At 42.4% G+C, this 22,955-nt stretch overlaps 1 pseudogene; it reads right to left on the reverse strand.

Annotated features, from left to right (window-relative positions):
* Nucleotides 1–16,149: 16,149 nt before the first annotated feature.
* On the reverse strand, nucleotides 16,150–17,131 carry LOC102410384 (annotated as a pseudogene).
* Nucleotides 17,132–22,955: the final 5,824 nt, after the last annotated feature.

Raw genomic sequence — 22,955 nt, forward strand, 5'->3', positions numbered from 1 at the left:
TTGCCTGGAAAATCCCATGGATGGAGGAGCCTGGTAGGCTGCAGTTCATGGGGTCGCTAGGAGTCGGACATGACTGAGTGACTTCACTTTCACTTTTCACTTTCATGCATTGGAGAGGGAAATGGCAACCCACTCCAGTGTTCTTGCCTGGAGAATCCCAGGGATGGGGGAGCCTGGTGGGCTGCCATCTATGGGGTCGCACAGAGTCGAACATGACTGAAGCAATTTAGCAGCAGCAGCAATGTGACTGAGAACCTGAACTTTAAAGTTACATTCAATTAGCCACTGAACCGTTCAACTGTACATAAATGGCATATCAGATCAGATCAGTCACTCAGTCGTGTCTGACTCTTTGCGACCCTATGAATCGCAGCACGCCAGGCCTCCCTGTCCATCATCAACTCCCAGAGTTCACTCAAACTCACGTCCATCGAGTCAGTGATGCCATCCAGCCATCTCATCCTCTGTTGTCCCCTTCTCCTCCTGCCCCCAATCCCTCCCAGCATCAGAGTCTTTTCCAATGAGTCAACTCTTCGCATGAGGTGGCCAAAGTACTGGAGTTTCAGCTTTAGCATCCTTCCTTCCAAAGAAATCCCAGGGCTAACCTCCTTCAGAATGGACTGGTTGGATCTCCTTGTAGTCCAAGGGACTCTCAAGAGTCTTCTCCAACACCACAGTTCAAAAGCATCAATTCTTCAGCGCTCAGCCTTCTTCACAGTCCAACTCTCACATCCATACATGACCACAGGAAAAACCATAGCCTTGACTAGATGAACCTTTGTTGGCAAAGTAATGTCTCTGCTTTTGAATATGCTATCTAGGTTGGTCATAACTTTCCTTTCAAGGAGTAAGCGTCTTTTAATTTCATGGCTGCAGTCACCATCTGTAGTGATTTTGGAGCCCAAAAAGATAAAGTCTGACACTATTTCCACTGTTTCCCCATCTATTTCCCATGAAGTGATGGGACCGGATGCCATGATCTTCGTTTTCTGAATGTTGAGCTTTAAGCCAACTTTTTCACTCTCCACTTTCACTTTCATCAAGAGGCTTTTGAGTTCCTCTTCACTTTCTGCCATAAGGGTGGTGTCATCTGCATATCTGAGGTTATTGATATTTCTCCCGGCAATCTTGATTCCAGTTTGTGTTTCTTTCAGTCCAGCGTTTCTCATGATGTACTCTGCATAGAAGTTAAATAAACAGGGTGACAATATACAGCCTTGACGAACTCCTTTTCCTACTTGGAACCAGTCTGTTGTTCCATGTCCAGTTCTAACTGTTGCTTCCTGACCTGCATACAAATTTCTCAATGGCCAAGAGGAGTTACCCCACGACCGAGGTCAGGGGCAGCGGCCGAGAGTACCAGACTTCAACGGCGCAGGAATGGCCAAGAGGAGCTACCCCACGTCCGAGGTCAGGGGTGGCGGCCAGGAGGAGCTACCCCACGCCCCTAAGCCCGAGGCCTGGGGCGGAGGCCGGGAGGAGCAACCCATGCCCGAGGCCAGGGGCAGCAACGAGAGGAGTTACCGGGAGCCATGGCTGCGCAGGCGCAGGAGGACCTAGAGGAGCTATCCCACATTAAAGGTCTGGAAGGGCATCGGTGAGGAGATACCCCTTGTCTAAGGTAAGGAGCAATGGCTGCGCTTTGCTGGAGCAGCCATGAAGAGATACCCCACACCCAAGGTAAGAGAAACCCAAGTAAGATGGTAGATGTTGCAAGAGGGCATCAGAGGGCAAACACACTGAAACCATACTCACAGAAAACTAGTCAATCTAATCACAGTAGGACCACAGTCTTGTCTAACTCAATGAAACTAAGCCATGCCTGTGGGGCAACCCAAGATGGGCGGGTCATGGTGGAGAGATTTGACAGAATGTGGTCCACTGGAGAAGGGAATAGCAAACGACTTCAGTATTCTTGCCTTGAGAAGCCCATGAACAGTATGAAAAGGCATAATTATAGGATACTGAAAGAGGAACTCCCCAGGTCAGTAGGTGCCCAATATGCTACTGGAGATCAATGGAGAAATAACTCCAGAAAGAATGAAGGGATGGAGCCAAAGCAAAAACAATACTCAGTTGTGGATGTGACCGGTGATAGAAGCAAGGTCCGATGCTGTAAAGAGCAATATTGCATAGGAACCTGGAATGTCAGGTCCATGAATCAAGGCAAATTGGAAGTGGTCAAACAAGAGATGGCAAGAGTGAATGTCGACATTCTAGGAATCAGCAAACTGAAATGGACTGGAATGGGTGAATTTAACTCAGATGACCATTATATCTACTACTGCGGGCAGGAATCCCTCAGAAGAAATGGAGTGGCCATCATGGTCAACAAAAGAGTCCGAAATGCAGTACTTGGATGCAATCTCAAAAATGACAGAATGATCTCTGTTCGTTTCCAAGGCAAACCATTCAATATCACAGTAATCCAAGTCTATGCCCCAACCAGTAATGCTGAACAAGCTGAAGTTGAATGGTTCTATGAAGACCTACAAGACCTTTTAGAAATAACACCCAAAAAAGATGTCCTTTTCATGATAGGGGACTGGAACGCAAAAGTAGGAAGTCAAGAAACACCTGGAGTAACAGGCAAATTTGGCCTTGGAAAACAGAATGAAGCAGGGCAAAGACTAATAGAGTTTTGCCAAGAAAATGCACTGGTCATAACAAACACCCTCTTCCAACAACACAAGAGAAGACTCTATACATGGACATCACCAGATGGTCAAGACTGAAATCAGATTGATTATATTCTTTGCAGTCAAAGATGGATAAGCTCTATACAGTCAGCAAAAACAAGACCAGGAGCTGACTGTGGCTCAGACCATGAACTCCTTATTGCCAAATTCAGACTGAAATTGAAGAAAGTAGGGAAAACCACTAGACCATTCAGGTATGACCTAAATCAAATCCCTTATGATTATACAGTGGAAGTGAGAAATAGATTTAAGGGCCTAGATCTTATAGATAGACTGCCTGATCAACTATGGAATGAGGTTCGTGACACTGTAGAGGAGACAGGGATCAAGACCATTCCCATAGAAAAGAAATGCAAAAAAGCAAAATGGCTGTCTGGGGAGGCCTTACAAATAGCTGTGAAAAGAAGAGAAGCAAAAAGCAAAGGAGAAAAGGAAAGATATAAACATCTGAATGCAGAGTTCCAAAGAATAGCAAGAAGAGATAAGAAAGCCTTCTTCAGCAATCAATGCAAAGAAATAGAGGAAAACAACAGAATGGGAAAGACTAGGGATCTCTTGAAGAAAATCAGAGATACCAAAGGAACATTTCATGCAAAGATGAGCTCGATAAAGGACAGAAATGGTATGCACCTAACAGAAGCAGAAGATATTAAGAAGAGATGGCAAGAATACACAGAAGAACTGTACAAAAAAGATCTTCACGACCCAGATAATCACGATGGTGTGATCACTGACCTAGAGCCAGACATCCTGGAATGTGAAGTCAAGTGGGCCTTAGAAAGCATCACTACGAACAAAGCTAGTGGAGGTGATGGAATTCCAGTTGAGCTATTCCAAATCCTGAAAGATGATGCTGTGAAAGTGCTGCACTCAATATGCCAGCAAATTTGGAAAACTCAGCAGTGGCCACAGGACTGGAAAAGGTCAGTTTTCATTCCAATCCCAAAGAAAGGCAATGCCAAAGAATGCTCAAACTACCACACAATTGCACTCATCTCACACGCTAGTAAAGTAATGCTCAAAATTCTCCAAGCCAGGCTTCAGCAATATGTGAACTGTGAACTTCCTGATGTTCAAGCTGGTTTTAGAAAAGGCAGAGGAACCAGAGATCAAATTGCCAACATCCACTGGATCATGGAAAAAGCAAGAGAGTTCCAGAAAAACATCTATTTCTGCTTTCTTGACTATGCCAAAGCCTTTGACTGTGTGGATCACAATAAACTGTGGAAAATTCTGACAGAGATGGGAATACCAGACCACCTGATCTGCCTCCTGAGAAATGGCATATAGAAAAGTACTATGTTTTTTTTTTTTTTTGGCTGTGCCTTGGCATTAAGAATCTTAGGTCCCCGACCAGGAATCAAACCCACGTCCTCTGCATTGGGAATTTGGAGTCTTAGCCACTGGACACCAAGGAATTCCCAAGCACCACCTGTTTTGTGTGTTTCAGCAGCAAAGGGCAATTTTGTTTACCAGTGACATCTCTGTTTTGTATTCTTGTATTTGATGTACTTTTTTCAATTGTATAGGACTTAGTTTCTGTGTTTTATGGACTTTCACATCACTGGTTAATTTTCCCAACAATGTGTTATTTGTCCATTTGATGATACCTACCTTTATAAAATACGTTTCCCCACTGTCTTGCTTCGTCTATCAGTTCCTTAGAGGTATATAGGGCTTCAAGTTACTTTGTAACCTCCTGAAGCCTAGAGTGGTCATAGGTCATCACAAATTCAGTTCAATTCAGTCACTCAGTCGTGTCTGACTCTTTGCGATCCCATGAACTGCAGCATGCCAGGCCTCCCTGTCTATCACCAACTCCCAGAATTCACCCAAACCCATGTCCATCGAGTCGGTAATGCCATCCAGCCATCTCATCCTCTGTTGTCCCCTTCTCCTCCTGCCCCCAATCCCTCCCAGCATCAGGGTCTTTTCCAATGAGTCAACTCTTTGCATCAGGTGGCCAAAGTACTGGAGTTTAGCTTCAATATCAGTCCTTCCAATGAACACCCAGGACTGATATCCTTTAGGATGGACTGGTTGGATCTCCTTGCAGTCCAAGGGACTCTCAAGAGTCTTCTCCAACCTAACATTCCAGGTTCCTATGCAATATTGCTCTTTACAGCATCACAAAGTAGTATCTAGCGAATCTATCATGTCCCAATTCTCTGAACATTTTCGATATTCTCTCCACATAGCAGCACGTTTACCCTGTGTTGCCCCTTTTGCTGACATATCGGAAACCATCAAGAGGGGCTGGGATATAAAACCACAAACCCTGCTCTTCAAAAGTCCTTAGCACCCCATTTCCCTAAGTCCCTTCAAATGCCTCAGCCTGACCCCACAGGATCCCTCACAGAGAAGCAGTTTTTGTTATTGCTTCTTGTAACTGAACACCAGGCTACAGCATGCTGGGATCAATGTGAAAGACATGGATGCCTGTTTTCAACACTCAACCATTATCGGAGGTTGAAAGGGTAGTTTTCTGACAGATGTAGAAGTCAGGATCACAAGAGTTCAGATCTAACTCAGTTTTCTTTTGAAGAGGCATTACAGCGAGCTTACTCAGCTCACAAGCTTCCAATTCAGACAGACTTGGGATCAAGATCTGACTCCATAAGCGCTGTTGTCATTGGGATGGTCCTTAACCTCTTGATGTTTTAGTTTCCTCACCTGTGAAACTGTAAGACAACAGAATCCACTTCCTGGCTTTGGGGGAGGCACTTAACACAGGGTGGGACTTCCCAGGTGGTGCTAGTGGTAAAGAACCCGCCTGCCATTGCAGGAAACGTAAGAGACATAGGTTCAATCCCTGGGTTGGGAAGATCCCCTGGAGAAGGAAATGGCTACCCACTCCAGTATTCTTGCCTAAAGAATTGCATGGACAGAGGAGCCTGACGGGCCGCAGTCCACGGGGTCACAGAGTTGGACACCACTGAAGTGACTGAGCACATACGCATACTTAACACAGGGGCTGGAAGAATTTTTTTGTAAAGAACCAGATAGTAAATATTTTAGGCATCTCGGGTCCTACAGCTATTGTCCTAAGAGTTGACAACTATTCAACTCTTGGAGCACAGCACAAAAGCCATAGATAATATGTGAGTGAATGGGTTTGGTTATGTTTCAATAAAGCTTTATTTATAAAAACTAGCAATCTGCCAGACTCAGTCCTTGGACTATAGGTTGCCAGCCTGTGATGTAGCAGTTTGCTTGACTCACTGCCACCATCTAATAAAGGGGTTCCCCTGCCAGACACTGTTGTTTGTATTTGTTGTTTCAGTTAATCCTCTGTGCAGTAGCTAGGAGCCCCATCTTACAGAGAAGAAAACTGAGGCTCAGGGAAGATAAACAATTTGCTAAGTTTCCATGGTTTTGTAACCAAAGTCAAGTCAAACTCTAGCCTTCTGACTTTAAGTTGATTTTTCCTCCCAACACATTGTGTTACCATTAAATATCTCCATTACTAGCAGTTTTAGAGACAAAAACCTCAGATTTGCTGGAGCAAAAATTCTTGTTTGTACATGGATTTGCATGTAGAAAGTAAGGTTTGGATTATGCAAAACAAGGATCGCCAAAACCCCTAGAGAGATTTGAGCTCTGGATTCTCAGTATTTTGAATAGTTTTATTCATGCCACCAAATATAATATATCACAAAACATTTCCACTAAGAAGAGTGAGAAAAAATATTATCTGCAAAAGTAGCGATGAACAGGAAAGGCAGGCTTCCCTATTCACTACTTCTTGGGTAGGTGGCTTATCACCTGGAGGAATCCAAAGTGACATGAAATTCCATGCTGACAATGCATGCTGCTGTGGTTGTTCAGTTGCTCAGTCATGTCCGCCTCTTTGAGACCCTGTGGACTGTAGCTCACCACACCCCTCTGTCCATGGGATTTCCCAGGAAATAATACTGGAGTGGGGTGCCATTTCCTCCTCCAGGGGATCTTCCTGACCCAGGGATCAAAACTGTGTCTTTTGTGACTCTTGCATTGGCAGGCATTTTCTTATGGATTCAAATGAGACAAGGGCCTGGCCATGGAAAAATTCAGGGAGGTGATATTTGCCTGAAATGTTAGCAAATGTCAAACAGCTTATAAGGGGAATATCAGTTAATGACCATTGGAATAAATGATGCCATTAAAGCAAAAAAAGATCAGGAAAAACCCACCATCATCTCAAGAGTGATTATCCCTGGAATGTGGAATTACAGATTATATAAATGTTTTCCAATTTTTCTGTATTTCCCAAATTTTTGACAGTGAGCATGGGTTGGCTTTAAGATCAGACAAAACCAGAAGTGTCACAAAAAATAATCATATAGAGTTTGCAATAGCAAAGGAAATGATTTTATCCTAATGTTAGGATACAAAGCTACAGAGAGAAAAGTATTTTCTCTGAAAAGGAATAGAATCTTCACAATGAAAAAACAGACTAGAAGAATATTAATAGAAGCATTAATGGAGATATGAGTAGATGTATCATGAAAATGCAGATATTTTCCTTGTCTTTTTATTCTTTTGTAGGTTCCAGATCTTCTATAAGGAACATGTTATGTTTAAAATGTTATGTGTGTTCAGTCGCTCAGTTGTGTCTGACTCTTTGAGACCCCCATGGATTGTAACCTGCCAGGCTCTACTGTCCATGGGGATTCTCCAGTCAAGAACACTGGAATGAGTTGCCATGCCCTCCCCCAGGGGATCTTCCTGACCCAGGGATTCAACCCATGTCTGTTGGTCTCCTGCTTTGGCAGGCAGATTCTTTATAGAGAAATGTAATTTTGAAATGAAGTCAATGCTATTTACAACAGAAAAATACAAATAATTAATTTCATGGTTGGTCTCAACTGGTTTCAGTTCAGTTCAGTCACTCAGTCATGTCCGACTCTTTGAGACTCCATGAATCACAGCACGCCAGGCCTCCCTGTCCATCACCAACTCCCGGAGTTCACTCAAACTCACCTCCATCGAGTCGGTGATGCCATCCAGCCATCTCATCCTCTGTCGTCCCCTTCTCCTCCTGCCCCCAATCCCTCCCAGCATCAGGGTCTTTTCCAATGAGTCAACTCTTCGCATGAGGTGGCCAAAGTATTGGAGTTACAGTTTCAGCATCAGTCCTTCCAATGAACACCCAGGACTGGTCTCATTTAGGATGGACTGGTTCGATCTCCTTGCAGTCCAAGGGATTCTCAAGAGTCTTCTCCAACACCACAGTTCAAAAGCATCAATTCTTTGGCGCTCAGCTTTCTTCACAGTCCAACTCTCACATCCATACATGACCACTGGAAAAACCATAGCCTTGACTAGATGGACCTTTGTTGGCAAAGTAATATCTCTACTTTTGAATATGCTATCTAGGTTGGTCATAACTTTCCTTCCAAGGAGTAAGCGTCTTTTAATTTCATGGCTGCAGTCACCATCTGCAGTGATTTTGGAGCCCAAAAAAATAAAGTCTGACACTGTTTCCACTGTTTCCCCATCTATTTCCCATGAAGTGATGGGACCAGATGCCATGATGTTAGTTTTCTGAATGCTGAATTTTAAGCCAACTTTTTCACTCTCCTCTTTCACTTTCATCAAGAGGCTTTTGAGTTCCTCTTCACTTTCTGCCATAAGGGTGGTGTCATCTGCATATCTGAGGTTATTGATATTTCTCCCAGCAATCTTGATTCCAGCTTGTGCTTCTTCCAGCCCAGCGTTTCTCATGATGTACTCTGCATATAAGTTAAATAAGCAGGGTGACAATATACAGCCTTGACGTACTCCTTTTCCTATTTGCAACCAGTCTGTTGTTCCATGTCCAGTTCTAACTGTTGCTTCCTGACCTGCATATAGGTTTCTCAAGAGGCCAGTCAGGTGGTCTGGTATTCCCATCTCTTTCAGAATTTTCCACAGTTTATTGTGATCCACACAGTCAAAGGCTTTGGCATAGTCAAGAAAGCAGAAATAGATGTTTTTCTGGAACTCTCTTGCTTTTTCCATGATCCAGCAGATGTTGGCAATTTGATCTCTGGTTCCTCTGCCTTTTCTAAAACCAGCTTGAACATCTTGAAGTTCATGGTTTACATGTTGCTGAAGCTTGGCTTGGCGAATTTTGAGCATTACTTTACTAGCGTGTGAGATGAGTGCAATTGTGTGGTAGTTTGAGCATTCTTTGGCATTGCCTTTCTTTGGGATTAGAATGAAAACTGACCTTTTCCAGTTCTGGGACCACTGCTGAGTTTTCCAAATTTGCTGGCATATTGAGTGCAGCACTTTCACAGCATCATCTTTCAGGATTTGAAATAGCTCAACTGGAATTCCATCACCTCCACTAGCTTTGTTCGTAGTGATGCTTTCTAAGGCCCACTTGACTTCACATTCCAGTATGTCTGGCTCTAGGTGAGTGATCACATCATCGTTTGTGCTCTATTCACTAAGCAATTTTTGTTTCAGCATTAAGCAGACCACTCCTCTATGCAGGCAACAACTGTCTCAACACCCCCTACCATGGTGTTGGAGATGGGCAGTGCTGTGCACGTGCATGCATGTGAACGTGAGTGTGTCCAGGCATGCCTGCACATGCATGTGTGGCATTGGGGAAAGGAGACTTGCTCTTTGTTATGGAGTCAGTACTATTTTTCAGTCCTCAGCTACAGTGTCCCACTGTTCACCACTGGGCTTGGCAGCACTTTCCACATCCCCACCTGCCCTCCCTCATGGCGTTCCCACTCTGTTACTGAACATCCATCATTCTTTCTCTGAACTGAGCCCAAACCTCCCACCTGCCCTGCGTCGTAGTTGTGCTGTAGTCTCGGTCTCAAATCCTCCCTCAGCTGGCTTGCAAAGTACCCGGGTTCCCTCCTCTCCCTGGGGTTCTGGCTCAATCTGGCAAGGTGCCTCACCCCAGGATCTCGCCCAGTCCCCAGCTGGTTAGCTGGAGCCATCTTCTCTATTGCATGACTTTACGGAAATGGCCTGATTTTACAGTAAAAGTCTCTACTGCCCCAGATTCTCAGTCACTCTGTCTACATGCCTGGCAGGACAAAATGTCTTTTGCAGGGTCATTTGTGCTGATTGTCAGCTTGAATTGTGACTGTGGCTTGTCTCTCCCAAGCCTGGCTGAACCTTTGATGTTAACTGGCCTGTTCCCCAGTGTTGATCTACTAGGGGCTGGGTTCTGTGCCAAGGTTCCCTCCTCACAGCCACCCTATTGCTATGCCAAAGCTGCATCAGGTCTAGACAGTCCAAACTGGGTTGGCCATACAAGGGCAGACACAAAGGGTAAGAGCAAAAGCACAAAGCCAAGTGATGGTGGCAAAACCAGCGGCTCCAACAGCCACAACAGAAGTGATCTTAGGGCAGGTCTTCTTCCTGCTTGGCACCATAACATTGGGAGCTGGATCTCTCTTTGTTGAGAGGGGGCTGTCTGGTGCATTGTAGGAGGTTTAGCAGCATGCCTGGCCTGTACCCATTAGATGCCAGGAGCAACCCCCACCCCACTGTGACATTGTAACAAACAAAAATGATGTTTCCAGATAACGCCAAATATCCGTGGAAGGCAAAACCATGCCCAGTGATGGACAGCAATTGATCTATATAGTTAAAGGTCCCCCAAATGGTTCTTCCTTTTGGACTTTGTGGACATGGTTGCTTTTAATCGAGGCTTTTCAGCCTCAGCACTATTGATATTTTGGAGCAACCCTGTTTATATGAATGCTGTTCAATCGGACTTGACAAAGTCTTAGGATAACCCGCCACGCTTGTGGAACAGCCTTCACAAACAATGGCATTTGGAATAGTCATCTTGGGAATTCCCTGGCAGTCCTGTGTTAGGACTCTGCACTTCCACTGACAAGGGTGTGGGTTCAATCCCTGGTCAGGGAACTAAGATCCCACATGCTGGGCATCACAGTCAAACAGATAAAAAAAAAAGGGAATAGTGATATCAATGCCAGTGACCATCTGTTCTGCTTGTACTTGCAAAGAACCAGCTAAATTTTCACTGACGAGGTCAGGAGGTACCCAAGTTGCCTACTTGATCAGATACCCAAGTCACTAAAACTGGTGATAAGCTCCATGCCATCTTTGTACAAAGTTGTTCAAGGACACAACTAAGGAAACCAGATAATTTAGAAATATCTTGGTCTTTAGAGCCTCCCATGAGAAGAGATCAGCTGAACTTCAGGGCAGGAACTTTGTGATCATTATTTTTGGCTGACCAGAGGTTATTTTTAGCACAGGTCATAACTCTAACCATGCCCTGGGTAGGTATATTTTTCTTTTTAAGTTTTAAATGTATGGATTTTCAATTTCATCTGAGTCATTTCCATCAGAGGTATGGTCAAGTACCCAAATTAGCCAAACAAAAGGCAATGCACAGAGGAAATCAGTAGTTCTCAATTCTGCTGTACAGGAGAATCACCAGGGAAGCTTTTGAACAATTTCAAAGCCTAAGACTCCAGCCCCCAGAGCAATTAAGTCAGGATCTCTGATTTAAGGCTTTCCAGCAGGGTCAGGAACCTGCTGAGTAAATGAATGTAATTTGAAAAAGACCAGAATGGAAGCTCAAAGAGAGAAAATGGGCAACGGCAAAATCACGTGACCACATGCTGTTTCTATCACGACCGCCCTAGCTACAGTTCTGTTACTATTTTTTCTTTTCATTTTTTTAAACAGTTATGTTTTCCAATCTGAGCATCCCTTCTTACTCTGCTCACTTTTGAGCCTCCATATAAGTTAAATATACAAATCCCATTATAGAAAGAAAAGGGTAAAAAAAAATGACAAAAGCTGGAATCTGGGCCTTTATGGAAAAGTGTCGTAATGGGAACAGCTGGTGTGCAGTTGTTATCAGCTACCACTTGAGAACTGCTTCAGCAACACTTAATTTTGTTCCTCACTACAGGCACCAGCTTTCTTTTTGGAGTCTTTCCATTGCCATCACCAGGGAAATTTTCTGAGAAATGGCTTGTTATGGCTTGAGTGCAACATTACTTAAGATTTGGCATCCTTAGTGTCCTTAATGGGTTTTCTACACTGTCAGGAGTTTTGTGTAGGTCATCCATTTAATAAATTAAAAATAAACCAATTCATCTTAATTTGCAAAATATACATAATATTTGATAATTGTAGATTCATATTAGTGAATCAGTATGTGGAGGGAAGACATTATCTGTAATCTATTATCATATTATATAGCATATATACAGATATTATCTGCAATCTAATATCACCAAGGAGGTAGAGACTGGCTGGTTGTTCACCAAGCCACTTCCCTTCTCCTGGGCACACAGCTAGACTACGTTTCCCAGCCTCCCTTGCAGTTGGGTGGGGCCATGTAACTGATTGCTGCCAGTGGAAGGTAAGGGGAAGTGTGGCCTCTATCACTGTGCTACCTGCTCTTTGAAGTTCTCTGCCTCACCCAATGAGCTTCTGGCACTATAGATATCACTGAGAAATAAATGACGGATTTCCTTAAACTAATACTCAATTTATTATGATATCATGATTTTTTAAGGGGTACCAGCTATACTGTATTGAAAGTGCCAATATTTGGTTTGAAGTAGGTGTTATCTGCCTATCGTCAGATCTTTGTCCTCTTTCCCCCAAACCTGAGGTCTGAGCAGAGGGTCTCCAAGTCAAATATTGATGCAAAAAGATTAACTCCAATTTCAGGTTTTTCTTATGGTTTATCAAGAAGTGGGTATTGAAACTTGAGGCATAAAATCTTTGGGTCTGAACAACTGGAAGCTTGGAATTGCCTTTTTTTGAGATGGGGGACTGCAGAAGAAATAAGTTCTGTTTCACATATGAATACAAACAAGATGCCCCTCTCGAAGCCCTCCAGGAACTGCTTTTGGATCCACAGGGGAGGGTCTCATACTCTTTGGTCTGCAAATCTGAAAATGTTAAAGCATTTTTAGGTCAGAATATTAAATAGGTAATGCTGTGTTCTTCTTAGGGTAACCCATCTGGAGGCAGACAATGTACATCTGTCCTTTACTGGTGATGTAAGTTTATCTCCATAGCATTCCTTTGTGTGCATGCCCATAGTTTATTTGACATGTCTCCTATTCTTGGACAACTGCTGCAATGAATAACCTTGTGCATATGTATTTTCATATCGTTAGAAGTGTATTTCAGGGTAAATTCTGGCAAGTGGCATTGGTGCATCAAAGGGTAAGCACATACGCAGTTTTGTTAGATGTTGCCAAATCCCCCTCCATAGAAACCATACAATTTTGCATTCCCTCCAGCAATCGGAGCATCCACAAGTGACTGACAGATTGTGGTGTCAGCATTTTGAACTGTTGCCACTCTGATGGGTGGGAGTGGTGTTTCAGGGAGTTTTCGTTTGTATTTCTTTTATTATGAGTGAAGCTGAGCATCTTGTCCTAAGTTAAAGAGTCATTTTTACATCTCTTTCTGTAAGTTGGCTGTCCATGTCTTCTGTACATTTTCCCCCCATAGGATTATTGGTCTTTCTAAGCTCAATTATAAAAGTTCTTTGCATATTACAAATTTTAGCACTTTATCCGAAATATGTTGCAAATACTTTTTCTCAGCTTGCCATTTGTGCTTTGACTTTACCTACATTGTTTTCTGCTGTGCAAAAAAAAATTTTATTTTTATGTCAAATTTATCCATATTTTATTGCATCAGCATTTTGAGGTGTAGTTAGAAAGCCTTTCACTATACCCTATGTCCGAGGCACTAGATGAGATGTTAACAAGAAAATAAAACTGAACAAAATCCAGTCCTTATACTGAAGAATGTATCAGCCTATTTGTCCTTAATTCAAAGAGAATTTTTATATTCATAATTTGAGTAGTAATAGATTGCATGTATTCTTGACCCAAACTCCAGAGATTATTTTTTTCTGAAGCATAAGCCAACACATCTTGTTAGCTGAATGGGAGGAAATACAGGATGGTAGTCACTATGATGGACTCTGGAATCAAAATGCTCTTGGTTTCATTCTTCAACTTACTAGCTGTGCAGATGTGGACAAATCAGTAAACCTCTCTGAATCTCAACTCCATAATCTAAAATTAACACCTGCCTCATAGAGTTATTGTGGCAATTAAAGGAAATTATGTATGAAAAATGAAAAATGCTTAGCACTGTGCCTGATACATAAGAAAAGCCCAATTAAAGAAAGCTCCATTCCCCTTCCTCCCCTTCAGTGATCCAACAATGGACTATTAATAGAATGCCACAGTAGACATCTATTATTTTGTCTACTCAGCTTCCCTTCCTTCCTACTGTACATCTTGTCTCCTTTTCTTTGCTACTCCTCAATCTTGAGGAGAACAAGTTTTGAACAAGAAAGGGAGTAAAGGTTCAGAGAAGGAGGTTAATCATAAACCTGGCAGAAGTCCCCACAGGGTCCTGTTTGCTTTCACCAGCAGACACTGCTTTGAGAACAGCCACTCCATTTGTACTTCAAAATGCATTTCTCTCCTCAATGGTCAAAGTAGATGTTGCGATGAATGATTTTAGTGCTTTTCTAGATAGGAGAAAATGTAAGGATTTGGGCTCATAAAATCTAAAAGTATCTATCTGAAGGCTTGTTCTGCCAGTTTTTTCCCAGAGCACAGATGCCTCATTCCTAATCTCCACTCTGAACTCCTTTCAGGGGATACTGAAGGTTAGCAGCAGCAGTGGCTCAAGATTTAATCCTCACAGAGGTAGATAGCAAGTGCCGATTTTTAGTTGGCAGGGCCTCTTTATGGTCATAAATTTGACCATGGTTTGGGGCATTTCATGACCATTTTGTCCCATAATGCTAGGAATGATCATCCCCAGGTTGGCAAAGATTTCACTTATAGGCCACTCAATGTGCTATTACTGGACAAGGCCTTATTAATAGTAGCCAAAAGTCCCTGGACCACCTATCTTGCTAGTTCCCTTTGGTCCAGGAAAATATTCCCTCTTGTTGCTGCTTTGTACATCTAGAATTACACTCTTACAATCATTGATCTCAAATGGAACTATATATCACCATTTTATCAGAGGCTCAGTTACCTATTTGCTAATGCAAGAAACAACAATTTTGTAAAACAGGTCATTAGTTGTTGCAAATATCTCCTAGTTTAAACAAGACTCAAGAGGGGAAATTTTAATTTCTTCTTTCCTGCAGCCATTCACAGGTGGGCTGGGTCAGGATCTTCCCTGTGAGCTCAACAAAGGTATTTTAATTTAACATTCAAGAATGGGGGCATGGTTCCCTGAGATGGGCCATTATGTATACTTTAAGCTATAGGCAACATCCCTTTAGTGATCAACTTGTAGCAAATGCAACAAAATACAAAGGTTAAAGTAAAAGAAACAGATCTAATATGGAGTCAGATTTGTTATTCCCTATTACAGTTCCCCACTGTCAATGTCCATCCAGTCTTGTGGGAAAGGGGTGACGATAGTTTTACTGAACAGGGGTGATGAGGGGTGATTGTGGAAAGGAATTGATTAGTCGTGGGCAGGGAATATTCCTTAGAATCTTTTGTAAATAGCACAATTCTCCTTCCTTCTTTATCTACAGTTATGTTAACTTGATGAACCCCTTAGCCCTGGTATTATGTCATTTGTAGCTGGACTTAGGCTTTTGGCTCCAGTTTCCATGCTGCTGTCTTGTGCTCAGTCGCTTAGTTGTGTCTGACTCTTTGCGACCAGTTCTTATACATATCTATTAATTTCAACTTTCTGACTGTGTCATAAATATACTTAAGGGGAAAGGTCTCCTAACATCTGTGAAAACACGGACTAAAAGCTAGTGATACTTCATGCAAAACCAAAAAAATTATAACCATATAGCCCTATTCATTAATCCTTTTTACTAACAATTTAATGAAATTGGAGTTTCCATTAGACTTTTAAAATATCTTACCTACTTTAGCAGTATGATTTAAAAGTCTTCAGACACCTGTCCTCAAAATGTCCTTTCTGTGACTCTTCTTGAAGATGTGGCATTTCTTCAAAGCATCAGCTTATCTGTCTATGAATGATAAAGTTCTTAGAAAGGCAAAATTAAAAATCTGATCACAATGCTTCCTGACAAAGAAGCTTATCCCCACTGTTGTGACATTTGACATTTTAAGATAACAACGAAGATTGTAACATTATAGTAGGACATATCCAAATTTCAGAAACTTTATATAACTTCTAAAATGCCTATATTAATATCATTTATTCATGATGTATAATCTGAAGAGGCTTATCACTCATTTGACAATGTTTCCATGTAGTTTAACATACCAGCCAATCCTAGTTTTACCTATAGATATAGATGTATAGATATGTAGCATCCTCTCTTGCCAATTACACTGTTTCTGGAGAGAGGACCTAAGGACTGAGATGGCTGCCCAGCCTGAGAGCTTCTCTGCAGCCCCATGGGCTGCTGGCAATGAATAGCACTGCACAGGGGACTTGAGGGCCTTGATACCTCTCTGTTTTCCAATCAACATCTCAGTCATGTGTGATCTCCCTGTAAAGCTGGGCTCTTCTCTGGCGCCCCACAGGTCCCAGTGTTCACTGTTTCTTGGAAACCTGTTGGAAGATGAGGAGATGTGGTCAGACATGCCAGGCGCCAGCAGCCTGAGGCTCCTGTGCCTTGGCCAATGTCTAGGAAAAGCTGGGTGCTGGGTACAAAGCTCCAGGAGCATTTGAGAGCAGGTTTGAGCTGCCTGCTGTCCCTGTCTGAGGTCAGGTGGCTGGTCACTGCTACTGCCATGCTGAGGTCCCGGGCCACAGTCTTCAGCTCGTGGGCCAGCTGCAGCATCAAGGCCAAGTATTCCCTCTGTGAACCTCCCAGAAGTGGGATGAGCACCACAGGGACAGAGTCCACAACACCACCTTCAGAGTCCCTGAAGAAATGCTCGCCTGCTGAATCACAACACCTGGAAGGTCCTATATCACCTTCAGCATTTGGAAGATATCAAATGCAGGCACCACCTGGATCCTCTGGAGAGCTCCTGCCTGCTCTTCCTGATCCAGGGTTCTGGCCTGAAGTAGCTAGAGGAGGCGGGAGGCTGTGAGGCTGCCATTGGAATCGATGTATAGGATATTCTGTTGCAGGCTGTGGGCCACGTTTGCAGCTACCCAAAGACATACCTGGGTTTTACTGCTACCTGGGCCTCCTGTGATTCCAGTCACTTCTCCAGTATAGAGATAAGCATAAAGCAGTTTGTCCAGGCTTCCAATGCCAATGGACAGGATGGCAGTGGAAGTCTTCAGTTCCTTGAACAGATCAGCACCATTGAAGGGGAAAGCTGAGAACTGAGCCAGCAGCGCCCACCTCAGGGTGACCAAGACCTTTAAGACAAGCCACTTTTCTGGGCTACCTCCAGGTCTGCAGAAACCAGGTTGACCACTGTCTTGATCCCACCACTCTGCAGGAGCTGGACCATGTCCTGGATGAGGCCCAAGCATGGTCTGGCCTGGAGCACACCCATGTTCCCTGGGGGTCCAGGGCTACTCCGCTAAGGCATATCTGCCAGGCCCTCTCCAGACACTTCCCTACTCCCACCCCCACCCCTTGGCCCCTTTTAGGACCTGGTGTGGGAGGTAGGAGGCAGTGGTGGCATGCATGGTGTGGACCCCATGGCAGCTCCTCAGTCAACTTTTTTTGGTTGTTCCATGTTCCTTGTGGGATTTTAGTTCCTGGACCAGGGATGGAAACTGGGCCCTGGCAGTAAAGGTGCCTAACCACTCAACAGCCAGGGAATTCCAAACTTTTAATAAGAAAATCCATTAGTTCAATTAAGTTTAATCTAATCTCAGCCCAACCATTCATAAAACTCCTTTTTTTACTCAAAACATTTATCCCACTTTACCACTGTAGTAAAATGTTTCCTTTATTATTTTTAGTAGTTTTAATTCCATATTTAAATTTTAATCCTCAAATCTTAAAAATCTTAATTTCTAGTGAAAATTAGGAGGCAAGTAATTGTTACCAAAATCTGGATCAACTATTTCAGATAATTTTCAGAGCATAAGTATTACTATAGAGTTTACCTAAGACTGGTTCCAAATAGGAAAAGGAGTACTTCGAGGCTGTATATTGGCACCCTGCTTATTTAACTTATATGCAGAGTACATCATGAGAAACGCTGGGCTGGAAGAAGCACAAGCCGGAATCAAGATTGCCAGGAGAAAGATCAATAACCTCAGATATGCAGATGACACCACCCTTATGGCAGAAAGTGAAGAGGAACTAAAGAGCCTCTTGATGAAAGTGAAAGAGGAGAGTGAAAAATTTGGCTTAAAGCTCAACATTCAGAAAACGAAGATCATGGCATCTGGTCCCATCACTTCATAGGAAATAGATGGGGAAACAGTGGAAACAGTGTCAGATCTTATTTTGGGGGGCTCCAAATTCACTGCAGATAGTGATTGCAGCCATGAAATTAAAAGACGCTTACTCCTTGGAAGAAAAGTTATGACCAACCTAGATAGCATATTCAAAAGTAGAGATATTACTTTGCCAACAAAGGTCCATCTAGTCAAGGCTATGGTTTTTCCAGTAGTCATGTATGGATGTGAGAGTTGGACTGTGAAGAAGGCTGAGTGCCGAAGAATTGATGCTTTTGAGCTGTGGTGTTGGAGAAGACTCTTGAGAGTCCCTTGGACTGCAAGGAGATCCAACCAGTCCATTCTGAAGGAGATCAGCCCTGGGATTTCTTTGGAAGGACTGATGCTAAAGCTGAAACTCCAATACTTTGGCCACCTCATGCGAAGAGTTGACTCATTGGAAAAGACTCTGATGCTGGGAGGGATTGGGGGCAGGAGGAGGAGGGGATGACAGAGGATGAGATGGCTGGATGACATCACTGACTCGATGGACGTGAGTTTGAGTGAACTCTGGGAGTTGGTGATGGACAGGGAGGCCTTGCGTGCTGAGATTCATGGGGTCGCAAAGAGTTGGACACGACTGAACTGAACAGAACTGAACTGAAAAGCTCTTATCTCAATTGCATTTAATTCACTCAAAAATCTCATCATACCATGTTATTTTTCTTGCTGACAGATATTTGCAACAGATATAATAAGACTTTATAGAAATTCTATTAAACCTAGGTTCAGTAAAAGTATTATACTTATCTTAATGATTCTAAAGATGTGCCTATATTAATTAGATCAACAAACTAACCTTAATGTCAGGTATTAACTTAATGCAATATTTCCCTGTTCACGGGAACTTGAAATTCATTTTGTCTAGCTTCTTTTATATATAATTTGTAAGCACCTACTATTAAGTCAATCAAATAGAGCTCTTTATAAATTTAATTTTGACAATACGTTCCAGAGGTAGAGCTATATCATATGTATATACGTACACAAGCATGTAAACAGGAAATACTAGAGCTCTCATAGCTTCTCGTTAAAAAACTCAGTTACGAATTGGGTATTACAGTATAAACTTGTGCTGTGTTAAGTCACTGTAGTCGTGTCCGACTCTTTATGACCCTATGGACTGTAGCCTGCCAGGCTCCTCTGTCCATGGGATTTTCCAGGCAAGAATACTGGAATGGGTTGCCATTTCCTCCTCCAGGGGATCTTCCCGACCCAGGGATTGAACTGATGTCTCTTAGTTCTCCTGCACTGGCAGGCTGAAGCCCCACCAATATAAACTTACTAGCTTACAAAGAACAGTAGGAATACATTAAAGTTGCTTGCTCAGATGACTAAGGCTTTACTATTTATTCTTGATGAACCCTTAGGAAGCTTATGAATTAAAGCTTGGCAGAGGGTGCATTCCCAGTAGTTATGAGGTTTTCTTTGCTGTTGTTGTTTTAAATGCTATTCCTGCATCCTTCCCCCCCCCCCCCCCCCCCCCCCCCCCCCCCCCCCCCCGGTTTAGTTTCAAGTAACACAAACTGATTAGATAAACTCCAGAGAGCCCAGGTAGATCATTTGCATCTCAAAGGCACAAGAATAGAAATGCAAATTCATCCTCTAACTGCTTATACAAAACCCAGCCATCTTGGGCTATTTTCAGGGAACTTTTTTTCCAGTTACCAAATATCCACTTCTGTTTAAACAAACAAATAACAGTAATCATCTGCTCACATTTGCATGTCCCACTTTCAGCAAAACCAGGAAGAGAGAAAGGGATTTGGACTCAAATATGAGATACTCATTCATGTACATAGACACTCCCCTAAGATAAAAGTAATTGCAAAAGGCCTTATGATATGGGCTTCCCTGATTGCTCAGTTGGTAAAGAATCTGCCTGCAATGCAGCAGACCCTGGTTCGGGAAGATCCACTGGAGAAGGGATAGGCTACCCACTTCAGTATTCTTGGGCTTCCCTTGTGGCTCATCTGGTAAAGAATCTGTCTGCAATGCATGAGACCTGGGTTTGATCTCTGGCTTGGGAAGATCCCCTGGAGAAGGGAAAGGCTACCCAGTCCAGTATTTTGGCCTGGAGAATTCCACAAACTGTATAGTCCATGGGGTCACAGAGTCAGACAAGACTTTCACTTTCACTATGAAATAATAGCTGAGCCATTAGCTCTTAAGATCTTAGGGAATCCTTTTCTTTCATTAATGGGAGGCATTTTCTTTCATTAATGGGAGCATCTCTTAGTTTTGCAAAAATACCTCAAGGGACTATAAGATGGAACAGAGCTCTGATCATCCATACTTAATTATTCATGGCTGGTGTTATCAAATATCAAGCAAACAATTCAAATCAGTCTCTCAGGTTTACAGTCCCCTAGTTCCAAAAAGGAAGATTCCCAACCAATACCCCATCAGTCCAAAAGGGGAGAACCCCAATCAATGCCCCCCAAAGATGAAGCTGAATGAATATGTCTGTGTACACATTATACCTGTGAGATATTTCTACCTCTTAAAAGTATTATCAAAATTGAATTTATAAAGAGTGCAAGTTAAAGGTAACGGCTTACAAATTAAATATAAAAAAAACTGACCAAAATGACTTTCAGGTTCACATGAAGTGGGGAATATTTAATATTAAGTTGTTATCTGGTATTAAAGTTTGTTGATCTAACTAATTAGACATATGTTTAGTCATCAACATTAAGCATGATACTTTATTGTACTTAGGTCTAATAAAGTCAAAGAAGGCCTTATTATATCTGTTGCAAGGAAAAAAATTTGATATGATGAAACTTTAAAGTAAATGGAAATGAGATAAGTGTTTTTGGTTTGAGACTTTCCTGGTGGTCCAGCAGTTGATACTTTGCCTTCTAATGCAGGGGGTGCAGGTTCAATACCTGGTCAGTAAGCTAAGATCCCACATGCCTTGTGGTCAAAAAAAATCAAAACATAAGACTGTAGAAATATGTAACAAATGCAATAAAGACTTTTAAAAAATTGTCCAAAACCAAAGGAAAAAAAGAGTTTTTGGGTAAACTCTTTAAAATTAACTATGTTTTAGAAATGTCTACCCAAAGAAAGGCAATGCCAAAGAATGCTCAAACTACCGCACAATTGCACTCATCTCACACGCTAGTAAAGTAATGCTCAAAATTCTCCAAGCCAGGCTTCAGCAATACATGAACCGTGAACTTCCATATGTTCAAGCTGGTTTTAGAAAAGGCAGAGGAACCAGAGATCAAATTGCCAACATCCGCTGGATCGTCAAAAAAGCAGGGGAGTTCCAGAAAAACACCTACTTCTGCATTATTGACTATGCCAAAGCCTTTGATTGTATGGATCACAACAAACTGGAAAATTCTGAAAGAGATGGGAATACCAGACCACCTGACCTGCCTCTTGAGAAACCTATATGCAGGTCAGGAAGCAACAGTTAGAACTGGACATGGAACAACAGACTGGTTGCAAATAGGAAAAGGAGTATGTCAAGGCTGTATATTGTCGCCCTGCTTATTTAATTTACATGCAGAGTACATCATGAGAAATGCTTGGAAGAAGCACAAGCTGGAATCAAGATTGCCAGGAGAAATATCAATAACCTCAGATATTCAGATGACACCACCCTTATGGCAGAAAGTGAAGAGGAACTCAAAAGCCTCTTGATGAAAGTGAAAGAGGAGAGTGAAAAATTTGGCTTAAAGCTCAACATTCAGAAAACGAAGATCATGGCATCTGGTCCCATCAATTCATGGCAAATAGATGGGGCAGCAGTGGAAACAGTGTCAGACTTTATTTTGGGGGGCTCCAAATTCACTGCAGATGGTGACTGCAGCCATGAAATTAAAAGACGCTTACTCCTTGGAAGGAAAATTATGACCAACCTAGATAGCATATTCAAAAGCAGAGACTACTTTGCCAACAAAGGTCCGTCTAGACAAGGCTATGGTTTTTCCAGTAGTCATGTATGGATGTGAGAGTTGGACTGTGAAGAAAGCTGAGTGCCGAAGAATTGATGCTTTTGAACTGTAGTATTGTAGAAGACTCTTGAGAGTCCCTTGGACTGCAAGGAGATCCAACCAGTCCATTCTAAAGGAGACCAGTCCTGGGTGTTCATCGGAAGGACTGATGCTGAAGCTGAAACTCCAATACTTTGGCGACCTCATGCAAAGAGTTGACTCATTGGAAAATACCCTGATGCTGGGAGGGATTGGGGGCAGGAGGAGAAGGGGACGACAGAGGATGAGATGGCTGGATGGCATCACCGACTTGATGGACATGAGTTTTGGTAAATTCCAGGAGTTGATGATGGACAGGGAGGCCTGGTGTGCTGCAATTCATGGGGTCACAAAGGGTCGGACATGACTGAGCCACTGAACTGAAGCCAAAATGATCTCTCTAGATAATTCATTAACTCAGACTTCCAGAGTTGTGCTAATTTAAGTTATGGAAATTTGCTGAATACCTAGATCATTAAAAAAAAAGATACTGAGATGGCAATTACTAAACAGAAACTAAAGATATTTAGGACTATTAATGAATATGTCTAGAGGTGCCACCCTGAGACGTTCTCTATAAGAAAACAAATGTTTTTAGAAATTATCACTGATGTTTATGTTCTCCAATCTACAAAATGCTAATATAAAAGACAGTTCTTAATTGCTTACTTCTTAGTTTTCACTAGAAATTAATGTGTTTAAGAATTGAGTATTCTAATTCTAAACATGCAGTTAAAGCTAAAAGGAGCAAATGGAAACATCTCAGTATACAGTAGGAAAGTAGAATGTGTGTTTTCAGTAAAGAAGGTGTGAGGGATGAAATTACATTTTACTGAGAAAAAAATGTGTTCATGGTCAGTATTCATTAAATTTAATGTTAATTAAGTAAATTCATTGTTACATGAGCAAGTACAAGACTGGAATTTGAACGAAATTT

This window comes from Bubalus bubalis, chromosome X (assembly GCF_019923935.1).
Source record: "Bubalus bubalis isolate 160015118507 breed Murrah chromosome X, NDDB_SH_1, whole genome shotgun sequence".
NCBI classification, from domain to species: Eukaryota; Metazoa; Chordata; class Mammalia; order Artiodactyla; family Bovidae; genus Bubalus; species Bubalus bubalis.